This window comes from Suncus etruscus, chromosome 14 (assembly GCF_024139225.1).
Source record: "Suncus etruscus isolate mSunEtr1 chromosome 14, mSunEtr1.pri.cur, whole genome shotgun sequence".
In the NCBI taxonomy this organism is placed as follows: Eukaryota; Metazoa; Chordata; class Mammalia; order Eulipotyphla; family Soricidae; genus Suncus; species Suncus etruscus.
Window position 1 is genome coordinate 76,582,003 of NC_064861.1, and position 13,094 is coordinate 76,595,096.

General features: G+C 41.9%; 1 protein-coding gene across 3 annotated transcripts in view; it reads left to right on the forward strand.

Annotated features, from left to right (window-relative positions):
• The window catches only part of ZNF536 (zinc finger protein 536), a 459,071-nt gene that overhangs the window by 387,748 nt on the left and 58,229 nt on the right, over positions 1 to 13,094 (forward strand). The gene's annotated exons all lie outside the window — the stretch shown is intronic.

Sequence of the window (13,094 nt, forward strand, 5' to 3'; positions counted from 1 at the left end):
TCTCTCTCTGACTTATTTCACTCAGCATAATAGATTCCATGTACATCCATGTATAGGAAAATTTCATGACTTCATCTCTCCTGACAGCTGCATAATATTCCATTGTGTATATGTACCACAGTTTCTTTAGCCATTCATCTGTTGAAGGGCATCTTGGTTGTTTCCAGAGTCTTGCTATGGTAAATAGAGCTGCAATGAATATAGGTGTAAGGAAGGGGTTTTTGTATTGTATTTTTGTGTTCCTAGGGTATATTCCTAGGAGTGGTATAGCTGGATCGTATGGGAGCTCGATTTCCAGTTTTTGGAGGAATCTCCATATCGCTTTCCATAAAGGTTGAACTAGACAGCATTCCCACCAGCAGTGGATAAGAGTTCCTTTCTCTCCACATCCCCGCCAACACTGTTTATTCTCATTCTTTGTGATGTGTGCCATTCTCTGGGGTGTGAGGTGGTATCTCATCGTTGTTTTGATTTGCATCTCCCTGATGATTAGTGATGTGGAACATTTTTTCATGTGTCTTTTGGCCATGCGTATTTCTTCTTTGTCAAAGTGTCTGTTCATTTCTTCTCCCCATTTTTTGATGGGGTTAGATGTTTTTTTCTTGTAAAGTTCTGTCAGTGCCTTGTATATTTTGGAGATTAGCCCCTTATCTGATGGGTATTGGGTGAATAGTTTCTCCCACTCAGTCGGTGGCTCTTGTATCCTGGGCACTATTTCCTTTGAGGTGCAGAAGCTTCTCAGCTTAATATATTCCCATCTGTTAATCTCTGCTTTCACTTGCTTGGAGAGTGCAGTTTCCTCCTTGAAGATGCCTGTAATGTCCTGTAGTGTTTTGCCTATGTGCTGTTCTATATATCTTATGGTTTTGGGGCTGATATCGAGGTCTTTAATCCATTTGGATTTTACCTTTGTACATGATGTTAGCTGGGGGTCTAAGTTTAATTTTTTGCAAGTGGCTATCCAATTGTGCCAACACCACTTGTTGAAGAGGCTTTCCCTGCTCCATTTAGGATTTCCTGCTCCTTTATCAAAAATTAGATGGTTGTATCTCTGGGGAACATTTTCTGAGTATTCAAGCCTATTCCACTGATCTGAGGACCTATCCTTATTCCAATACCATGCTGTTTTGATAACTGTTGCTTTGTAGTACAGTTTAAAGTTGGGAAAAGTAATTCCTCCCATATTCTTTTTCCCAATGATTGCTTTAGCTATTCGAGGGTGTTTATTGTTCCAAATGAATTTCAAAAGTGTCTGATCCACTTCTTTGAAGAATGTCATGGGTATCTTTAGAGGGATGGCATTAAATCTGTATAATGCCTTGGGGAGTATTGACATTTTGATGATGTTAATCCTGCCAATCCATGAGCAGGGTATGTGTTTCCATTTCCGTGTGTCCTCTCTTATTTCTTGGAGCAGAGTTTTATAGTTTTCTTTGTATAGGTCCTTCACATATTTAGTCAAGTTGATTCCAAGATATTTGAGTTTGTGTGGTACTATTGTGAATGGGGTTGTTTTCTTAATGTCCATTTCTTCTTTATTACTGTTGGTGTATAGAAAGGCCATTGATTTTTGTGTGTTAATTTTGTAGCCTGCCACCTTGCTATATGAGTCTATTGTTTCTAGAAGCTTTTTGATAGAGTCTTTAGGGTTTTCTAAGTAGAGTATCATGTCATCTGCAAACAGTGAGAGCTTGACTTCTTCCTTTCCTATCTGGATTCCCTTGATATCCTTTTCTTGCCTAATCGCTATAGCAAGTACTTCCAGTGCTATGTTGAATAGGAGTGGTGAGAGAGGACAGCCTTGTCTTGTGCCAGAATTTAGAGGGAAGGCTTTCAGTTTTTCTCCATTGAGGATAATATTTGCCACTGGCTTGTGGTAGATGGCCTTCACTATATTGAGAAAGGTTCCCTCCATTCCCATCTTGCTGAGAGTTTTGATCAAGAATGGGTGTTGGACCTTATCAAATGCTTTCTCTGCATCTATTGATATGATCATGTGGTTTTTATTTTTCTTGTTATTGATGTTGTGTATTATGTTGATAGATTTACGGATGTTAAACCAGCCTTGCATTCCTGGGATGAAACCTACTTGATCGTAGTGGATGATCTTCTTAATGAGGCATTGAATCCTATTTGCCAGGATTTTGTTGAGGATCTTTGCATCTGCATTCATCAGTGATATTGGTCTGTAATTTTCTTTTTTGGTAGCGTCTCTGTCTGGTTTAGGTATCAAGGTGATGTTGGCTTCATAAAAGCTATTTGGAAGTGTTTCTGTTTGTTCAATTTCATGAAAGAGTCTTGCCAAGATTGGCAGTAGTTCCTCTTGGAAAGTTTGATAGAATTCATTAGTGAATCCATCTGGACCTGGGCTTTTGTTTTTCGGCAGACATTTGATTACTGTTTTAATTTCATCAATGGTGATGGGGGTGTTTAGATATGCTACATCCTCTTCCTTCAACCGTGGAAGATTATAAGAGTCCAAGAATTTATCCATTTCTTCCAGGTTCTCATTTTTAGTGGCGTAGAGTTTTTCAAAGTAGTTTCTGATTACCCTTTGAATCTCTGTCATATCAGTAGTGATCTCTCCTTTTTCATTCCTGATACGAGTTATCAAGTTTCTCTCTCTCTCTTTCTTTGTTAGGTTTGCCAGTGGTCTATCAATCTTGTTTATTTTTTCAAAGAACCAACTTCTGCTTTCGTTGATCTTTCGGATTGTTTTTTGAGTTTCCACTTCGTTGATTTCTGCTCTCAGCTTTGTTATTTCCTTCTGTCTTCCTGTTCTTGGGTCCTTTTGTTGAGCATTTTCTAGTTCTATTAGCTGTGTCATTAAGCTACTCAGGTAAGCTCCTTCTTCCTTCCTGATGTGTGCTTGCAAAGCTATAAATTTTCCTCTCAGTACTGCTTTTGCTGTGTCCCATAAGTTCTGAGAGTTTGTGTCTTTATTGTCATTTGTTTCCAGGAACCTTTTTATTTCCTCCTTGATTTCATCTCGGACCCACTGGTTATTGAGCATGAGGCTGTTTAACTTCCAGGTGTTAAAGTGTTTCTTCTGAGTCCCTTTGGAGTTCACAAATAATTTCAGAGCCTTGTGGTCAGCGAAGGTAGTCTGCAAAATTTCTATCCTCTTGATCTTATGGAGGTATGTTTTATGTGCCAGCATGTAGTCTATCCTGGAGAATGTCCCATGTACATTGGAGAAGAATGTGTATCCAGGTTTCTGGGGATGGAGTGTCCTATATATATCCACTAGGCCTCTTTCTTCCATTTCTCTCCTCAGGTCTAGTATATTCTTGTTGGGTTTCAGTCTGGTTGACCTGTCCAGTGTTGACAAAGCCGTGTTTAGGTCCCCCACAATTATTGTGTTGTTGTTGATATTATTTTTCAGATTTGTCAGCAGTTGTATTAAATATTTTGCTGGCCCCTCATTCGGTGCATATATGTTTAGGAGAGTGAATTCTTCCTGCTCTACGTACCCCTTGATTAATATAAAATGTCCGTCTTTGTCCCTTACAACCTTCCTGAGTATAAAGTTTGCATTATCTGATATTAGTATGGCCACTCCAGCTTTTTTATGGGTGTTGTTTGCTTGGATAACTTTTCTCCAGCCTTTTATTTTGAGTCTATGTTTGTTCTGACTATTCAGGTGCGTTTCTTGTAGGCAGCAGAAGGTTGGATTGAGTTTTTTGATCCATTTAGCCACTCTGTGTCTCTTAACTGGTGCATTTAGTCCATTGACGTTGAGAGAAAGAATTGTCCTGGGATTTAACGCCATCTTTATTTCAAAATTTGGTGTGTCTTTTGGGTAGTCTTGTCTTAGATTAGGTCTTTCAGTTTTTCTCTTAAGACTGGTTTTGTGTCTGTGAAGTTTCTGAGCTGTTTTTTGTCTGTGAAACCATGTATTCTTCCATCAAACCGGAAAGTGAGTTTTGCTGGGTATAGTATTCTGGGTGAAGCATTCATTTCATTCAGTCTTGTCACAATATCCCACCACTGCTTTCTGGCATTGAGCGTTTCTGGTGACAGGTCTGCTGTAAATCTCAGGGAAGCTTGCTTGAACATGATTTCCCCTTTTGATCTTGCTGTTTTCAGAATTCTGTCTCTATCTGTGGGATTTGTCATTGTGACTAGGATGTGTCTTGGGGTGGTTTTTCTGGGGTCTCTTTTGGTTGGTACTCTTCGGGCATGCAGGATTTGATCACATATATTCTTTAGCTCTGGGAGTTTCTCTTTAATGATGTTCTTGACCATTGATTCTTCCTGGAAATTTTCTTCCTGGGTCTCTGGGACTCCAATGATTCTTAAGTTGTTTCTGTTGATCTTATCATAGACTTCTATTTTCGTCTGTTCCCATTCTTTGACTAATTTTTCCATTGTCTGCTCATTTGCTTTAAGTTTTTTGTCCAATCTCTCCTGCTGTATGGAATTGTTATGTATCTCATCTTCCACAGCACCAAGTCTATTCTCAGCTTCTGATACCCTGTCCCAGAGCTTATCCATTTTGTCATTCACTTCGTTTACTGAGTTTTTCAGGCCTGTTAGTTGACATGTTATTTCAGTTTGGAGTTTTGTCATTTCTGCCTTCATATTTTCTTGGTTCTTATTAGTGTTCTGTTCAACTCGATCCATGGTTTCTTGGAGTCTGTTGAGCACCTTCCATATTGCTAGTCTAAAGTCCTTATCTGAGAGGTTGATTAGTTGTTCAGTCATTATCTGGTCCTCAGAATTGTCATCTTCATTCTCTATGTCTGATGCTGGCCTGCGCTGTTTCCCCATTGTCACATTTGTATTGTGGGTTTTTCTACGTGTTGTAGTGGTATTCATTGTCTATATGATGTAGGCAGCACACTCCTCTGGCTCCTCCCTTTCTGGATGGGCTGACTTGCCTCTAAGGGAGGGGAGTCCTCCGTGGATGAAGCCTCACACTGGGTCAAATCTTAGGCCCGAGCATGTAACAGAGAAGACAGTCCAGAGAGAAATGTTTGCTTCTGTGATATAGCGCCGTTCTTAGTGTGATTTTTCCTTCTTGTTGCAATGGAGTTCTTTCCTTAGAAAGAGTGCACGGCCGCGTAGCGAAGCGGAGCGGCCGTGCTCCTCTGAGCCTCTTTTTGCCCCACTCGCAAGAGTTTCACGCAAGAGGACAGTAGACAGACATAGACAGGTCACACTCACAGTCTTTCACAGCTGAGCCCCACTGGGCCGGTGTACTTTCGCGGATTTTCCCCGCCTGGTGTCACACACAGGGAGCCAGCTTTTGCAAAGGATAGCCGGTTTTTATGCTCTGAAGTCCCTCCCTGAAAATGGCGTCTGGGCGAGCGAGGTTTCTGGAGGCTCTTTTTGCCCCACTCGCAAGAGTTTCACGCAAGAGGACAGTAGACAGACATAGACAGGTCACACTCACAGTCTTTCACAGCTGAGCCCCACTGGGCCGGTGTACTTTCGCGGATTTTCCCCGCCTGGTGTCACACACAGGGAGCCAGCTTTTGCAAAGGATAGCCGGTTTTTATGCTCTGAAGTCCCTCCCTGAAAATGGCGTCTGGGCGAGCGAGGTTTCTGGAGGCTCTTTTTGCCCCACTCGCAAGAGTTTCACGCAAGAGGACAGTAGACAGACATAGACAGGTCACACTCACAGTCTTTCACAGCTGAGCCCCACTGGGCCGGTGTACTTTCGCGGATTTTCCCCGCCTGGTGTCACACACAGGGAGCCAGCTTTTGCAAAGGATAGCCGGTTTTTATGCTCTGAAGTCCCTCCCTGAAAATGGCGTCTGGGCGAGCGAGGTTTCTGGAGGCTCTTTTTGCCCCACTCGCAAGAGTTTCACGCAAGAGGACAGTAGACAGACATAGACAGGTCACACTCACAGTCTTTCACAGCTGAGCCCCACTGGGCCGGTGTACTTTCGCGGATTTTCCCCGCCTGGTGTCACACACAGGGAGCCAGCTTTTGCAAAGGATAGCCGGTTTTTATGCTCTGAAGTCCCTCCCTGAAAATGGCGTCTGGTATATTTGATTTCAAAATAGCATTTTCTTATTTGGGGATAGAGGTCTGAAATTAGAGCTAGATTTTTCTCTCTCTTTTATTTTTCTATACCCAGTGATGCTTATGGATCATCACTTCTATTTGTGGGAGGGGACTAAGGAACCATTTGTGGTCCTGGAGACTGAACTCATGTTGGGTGCATAAGAGGCACATTGCTTAGCTGGCCCCAAAAATGATTTCTTATCTGGGTTTGAACATCAGCATATTAGTTAGTGATGGAGGAAATGCACACCTCTAGGTCCCCAATGGCCAGAGGAGTGTGACCAGATCTAGTCCACTTGATGGACAGCCAGCTTATCTCTAGTGGAACTGTGGGTAGGACAGAGAGTTCAGGACATATTGCTTGTGAGGGAGGTTCCACTCAGTTTCTAAGCAGAAATACCCTGTCCTGAAGAACTTGGATCATTTGTCCAACAACCTTATATCCAAAGAGAAAGGTCCTCATGGTGGAGGTACATAATACTGCTCCTTCTTCCTTTTTAGACACACTTTTTAGGATTTAGTTTTTCTCAACCCACTCACATTGGCAAGTGGATGAGGTATCTCAATATTTATGATTTTTCCCAATGACACAGATCTGTCTATGCATTTATCTTGGTCAGTAAGACATGCCTATCTAAAAGCCAAACCTCATTTGGATTGGGAAACTCTCCCAAAGCTGACCCTAATCTGTCCAGGGTATGGGGACAGTCTGTGTGTCCTCTACTTTGGTTCTGGTGAAGTGGGAGGAATATTGACCAAAAGTAGACCTGAGGTTTATCCCAGGGAATACTTGGCTGGCCTTCCCACAGCTCCAGGGTTCTACCACCTCTGTCTGCATGGACTGACTGACTCCCTCTTGCTTACCACTCAGCTCCATCCTTCCTAAGCAACACCCAGTCTCTTGCTGTGGGGTTGTTGGGTCCCTCCAGGACTTCTGGGTAAGCATTTCACAAAGGTTTTGTACTGTAGTTCCCTTCTATAGGACACCACATCTTGACCTCGGAAGCAATTTAGGCTTTTTCCAAAATATCTGGAAAGAGAAACAATTCCTTTATAGCTGCTTCTTTCAGCCTGCCACCATCTTTTTATTTTTCAAAGCTGAGTTTGTACACTTCAACGTAATTTTGGTTCACTAAACTTGAAGTGGGGGACCACAATCCTTCTTTCCACCAAAAATAAGGGCTGTTGAACACAGCACAGCACCTTTTCTATGGGGTAGCTCTCTGCTAGTTGTACTCCAGCCTTCCAAAGCTTTATCTTTTAGCATAGGGCTATGGCCAGGCCTCTCACTCTGGCTCAGGAAGCGCGCACACGCACACACACACACACACACACACACACACACACACACACACACACGTGGGGGGTGGAGAAACATATGTTTTAATATTCCACACAGCTTACCATTAAGTAACTCTTTTTAAAATACAAACCAAGATTAATTTTTCTAGATTCTTAGCCTCTTCTTTCTTTAAAGACCCTTCATAAGAACAGTTTGTTTCTTCAGTTATTCTTCCAGTCAACACAAATGAGAGGACCATGACCCCATCATGCTGCTCTTCTTCTGGGGCATGCTGGGTCTTTTGACATGGTTAGGGTGAACCCAGACAGTGAGGAATCCCCCATAGTTTTGGGCCAGGCCAGTGTTGTATAGACAAAATAAATGCCTCTTCAAGCTGTCTTCACTACTCTCTTCTGGACATTTAGATGTCACAGTACAACACAAACATCTGTGTGGCTTCCTCAGGGACCACCCAGAAGGAGTCCAAGCAAGCTCTGAGCCTCTTTCAGAAGAATTCATTGTGTGGACATTGTTCCGGATCTCTGAGTCACACCAAGGTCAGCTCTGATGGCAGGCCAGAAGTCCCTGGCCAGAAATCTCAGACCAGAGGGGTTGGTCTTATTTAATACCTGTAAAAACTACTTAAACATGGCTATCATAAAAACCTGTAAGGTTATAGCACCCATACAACTTAGTAAGTCTCAGAGAAGGACACTTTGAAGGTTTCTTAGAGATGTAGAAGACTGCCATGGGCCAGATGAGCAAAATGCAAAAATGGCTAAGAGTGGGCCAGAGTGATAGCATAGTGGTAAGGCATTTGCCTTTCATGCAGCTGACATGGGACTACCCAGGTTCAATCCCCAGCATCCCATAACCTAGAGCCTGTCAGGAGTGATTTCTGAGCAAAGAGCCAGGAGTAACCCCTGAGTGCTGCCAGGTGTGACCCTCCACCAAAACTAACAAACAAACAAAATAAAAATTAAAAAAAAAAAGAAATGGCTAAGAGCAGGGATAATATGGCATTCAGAAAAGGGCCCTTCTACTTCTCTGCTTCTTTCTTCAAGAAAGTCAAAACTACCTAGTTTGTATGTATGTATGCATGTATGTATGTATTTGGGCCACACCCAGCAGCACTCAGATGTTACTCCTGGCACTGTGCTCAGAAATAGTCCCTGGCAGGCTTAGAGGACCATATGGATTGCCAGGAACTGAACTGAGTTTTATTCTTTGCATGTGGGTCAGCCACATGCAAGGCAAATGTCCTACCATTGAGCTATTGCTCAGGCCACCAAAATATTATTTTTATTTTTTTGGTTTTTGGGTCACACCTGGTGGTGCTCAGGGGTTACTCCTGGCTATATGCTCAGAAATCACCCCTGGCAGGCTCAGGGGACTATATACAATGCTGGGGATGAAACCTGGTTCCATCCTGAATCAGCCACATGCAAATCAAACTCCCTACCACTGTGCTATTGCTCCAGCCCAAGTTTTTAAGTTTAGAAATTAAAAATTAAAGCTAGAACTTTGTTGAGTTTTATATAGATGCCAACATCTTGCCAAAATATTCAGTTTCCTCTATTTTATTAATAAATTAATATTTTATTAATAATGTTATTATAAGGACTATCATAAAGATCTTCTTTCAATCTTTTCTATTACCTTTTATTTCTCATTTATTACCCTTGGTTCATTTGGCCTTATTTTCTGGTACACGTAAGTGTTTCACTATTAAATATTGTTTAAAAATTTTAGATACTTTTAACCTTGAAATGGTACTACCAATAAAATTATAATGTGAAGCACCTAGTAATTTTAATATAGTAGTCACATTAAAGTACATAGAAACAGGTGGCTCAATTCTAATCATGCATTTTATATGATATTGTATTAGTTGACAGTATAGCCAATGCAAAGTATTATTAATGAACTGTTGGCATGTTTGGGGCCCTAATTCTCAGGGACCCAGCCAGCATTGCACATCCATTACTGAAGACTCACTCGTGCCCACTCTGAGCAGTCACCACAATGGACTGCTCAGCTTGGGTGAAGCTACACTTTGAATCAAGTGCTTTGGTTTCTAATAAGATGGAAAACTTGGAATTGGTCTCCTCAAGCTCATTGGGAACATAAGGAATTTTTGCTGTTATTGTTTTAGTTATTGTTTTAGTTTTGGTGCCATACCTGGAGGTATGCCATCTCAGGAGGTTACTCCTGACTCTGCATTCAGAAATTATATGGGACAATATTGGATGCTAGAAATGCAGCCTAGGTCAGTCACATGCAAGATGAGTGTCCTACTCATTGTGCTATCTCTCTGGCCCTTATTATAAGGGATTCTTTAGGGTGTATTTATTTTCAACTGCTTTATTTCTTGTATTCGTTGTCTCTACCAAACCTTCCATTTGCCATGCCCTAGAGTCTTAATTTTGTTTCCCTGGTCCTTGGACTGTGGAAGTCATTATTTAGTTTCTCAAGGTCACAATGGCCACATGTAAACTCATAATGGCTCCAGGGGAAAGCAATGCGAATACCAGAGTTGGTTTTTTGGGGTGCCTTCATATTCAAGTATTGGCAACTTGAGTTCTGGCCTCTATGGCTCTCTTATGTCTAAAATAAAGGATACAAATGCACACAGATACACACATGAACATAGATACATACTCACACATAATCACATGTACATACATGTATAGTTTGGTTTATTAAAGGTAATTTTTTAATTTTATGTCTGTAGACTTGTGGATTTGATACAAAGATTTTTGAAATAGCCAGCAGTGGAAATAAACTAATATATCCTTCATTAACTGAAACCAGATTATCTTTTTCTTTTTGCCAGTCAGCTCTGATTCAGTCTTTAAAAGAAGACTAATTTCTTTCCTTTTGATTAAGCATACCCAAAATAAGCATACCCAAATCCATAGGGAATAAGATTACTTTCTCAATTCTAAGTATTGGTAAATTAAAACATAATGCTTTGCTGCCTCGCAAGAGGCAGGGCCAAGATCTAGGCTACGTTTGTTTGCAGTCAGAGTCTCTCACACAGCCTACACTTTGGTACCCACCCCTCCCCTCTGTGCTGGTCCCCAACCATCCTGTAGAGAAATGGCAGCACTGATGCCTATTCTGGGCCTGTATAAAGTTTCATCTAGAACAGGAAGCTCTCAGAGCACAGTCACCCCTGTCCATTATTGATTGAGTTATTGTTTCAGACAAGGCTCAAATCAGTCTCATTCTGTGGTAGGAAAATATGATTCAGAGGCCTTTAAGAACTGTCTCCTAGGGCAAATGGGGTTCTACGGACCCTTCCAGTGAAGCAGAGTCAGTGGATTATGAAAATATCACAGCTTGGGCAGTCACTCACCTTATCTTTCAGCCTTAGTGTAGGGTAGTATAGTTACTTCTGCACTGGCAGTTGGATCACCCACATTTAAGACCTATGCTGCTACTAGGAGAATTTTAAGAGACTTGGGGAAACAACCAACCTTATACTCCCAGTGATACTTTATTTAATGGATCAGTTCAGTGCTAGAACCAATGAACAGCAGACATGTTCAGGGCACTGTGAGTGGACCCAGCAGTGCTCGAGGATCCTCAGGACTGTACTTGGTGGTGCTAATGGTAGGAAGTAGTGACCAGGGCTCAAAGCTCAAGGCTTGGTGCATGTCATATGCTCCTAACACTGAATTATCACCCTGTCCCAAGAATTTTGTGGTATTAGTGAACTAAAATCTTTGACATTTACAGAAATTTTACTCTTTAAACAAATATATGAGTCAAGTACTGTTTACTTTTAATTTACTGTTTTTAGCCCACTGTGTTTTCCCTTAAAAATAAGAAATCATCTTGTAGTTTTGTGAAGTAAAAGCATCTTTGACTTTTTTTTTCCTGATAAAGAAAAATAAGTCAAACCTTTCTAAAGAGGTTTTACTGAGAAAGGTGTCTCAGGGCTTAATTTTTTCCCACCAGGTTTTCTCTGTGCCCTTCTCTAGGTAATTGCAATTCCTCTGAACATGAGATTCTTGCATGCAACATATGTGTAATGTTCATGTAACATAAAATGTTCTTATTATGAAAAATCTTAGCCTATTTGGTTATTTTCAACCATTTCTCCTACTGGAGGGTATTTGGATTTGCAGTAATTCTATATTTACAAATGCAATGCAGGGATGTCTTTGAACATAAAAGGGTGCCCCTTTCAACATTCAGAGTGCCCCCATATTTCTCTAGGGCAAACTACTAGAAATAGAATGCATCAAAGTGATGAAATATTTATATACTCAAACTTAATTTTAAGCTTTGAATCTAATCCTCAATTGAGTAGCTATCTCTCCAAATATCAGACATGAAGGGCATGAGGAGTCAGGCAAGTTCCCAGCACCTGCTTGGTGGTACTGAGCCCTTAGAGAGGCCCCAACTAAAAAATCGGAAGGGACCCTGATTGCCCGAGGCTGAGGACCATGGCACAATCCAAAGGAAGACCAATGCGACAAGAGCATCAGTTTATAAATTGGCAGGAAATCCTACTGAGAAGAAAGCCCGATAAAATTTGCTGGAGTCGCTCTACCTCACCACGGCTGTGCTGATGGAGGTTGCTGTGGAGTGTGTGTATGCTGAGTTTTGGCAACTAAATCCTATTTTAGATGCACTGTGAGCTGAAGCCTATTTTAGATTGACTCCTGTAAGGAACCCCGTGGTGACTCTATAAATCAGAAAGTTCGTTTGCAATGCAAATGGTCCTTTCCTAAGTAAATCTTCAGCTCCTTAATTTTACAAATTGTATATTGTAAATTTTATATTTTTGTATACTGGTTTCTGAAGGTACACTTGGAGGACAATTGAGGACCATTTCAGCCACAGGATTTTGAGCCTGTGGTGGGGAAAGATTTTGGGTCTGTCGGTCCACAGTAGAGTGCCAGGGGCAGATTCTGGAGAGAACAAACAGATGGGCTAGGCTTCTGAAGAGTCAGCAGGTGATGGTTGTGAGAATCCCAAGTGGTAAGGAGATCAGAATTGAGGAGGTTAGGTGGTGGGGAGCCAGTTGGGGAGGAGGCCAGGTGGTCAGGTGGTCAGGAGGTTAGGAGGTCAGATGGTAAAGAGGTCAGATGATAGGGAGGTTAGGAGGGGAAGAGGTCAGATGATAAGAAGGTCAAGAGGTAAGGAGGTCAGGAGAAAAGGGGGTCAAGTAGTAAGAAGTTATAGGTGGTGAGGGGATCAGGTGGTGAGAGGAACAGGCATTGATGAAGTCAGATGATGAGGAGATCAGGTGGTGAGGAATTCAGATGGTGAGGGAATCAGTTGATGAGGGTTGTCAAATTGTGAGGTCAGATGGTGAGGGATTCAGGTAGTGAGGATATCAGGGGGTGATAATTTCAAATTGTGAGGAGGTCAGGTGGTAAGGGAGTTAGGTGGTAAGGTCAGGTGGTGAGGAGGTCAGGTGGTGAGGGGGTCAGGTGGTAAGGTTAAAGGTTGAGGGTTTAGTTGGTCAAGAGTCAGGTTGTGAAGTAGACAGGTGGTGAAGTCAGGTGGTGAGGAGGCTAGACTCCCATTGCATAGAGGAAAGTGGTACTGAGATTCAGAAGAAACCTTAATTATTATGCTCTGTTGCACAGCATTCGTCCAGGGTCATGAAGCAAAGGGCTTTGAGAGAAAGACCGGCACCTCACATGCTTTTCTGAGTCCTTCCTTTAGGGAGGTCCAAAAGTGTCTTTGCTGAACCAGAGTGCAAGGGTTAGGGCCCCATGTCTTGAAGGACATAGGAAACCTGCTATTGACAGTTCGTTTTGTTTTGTTTTTTTT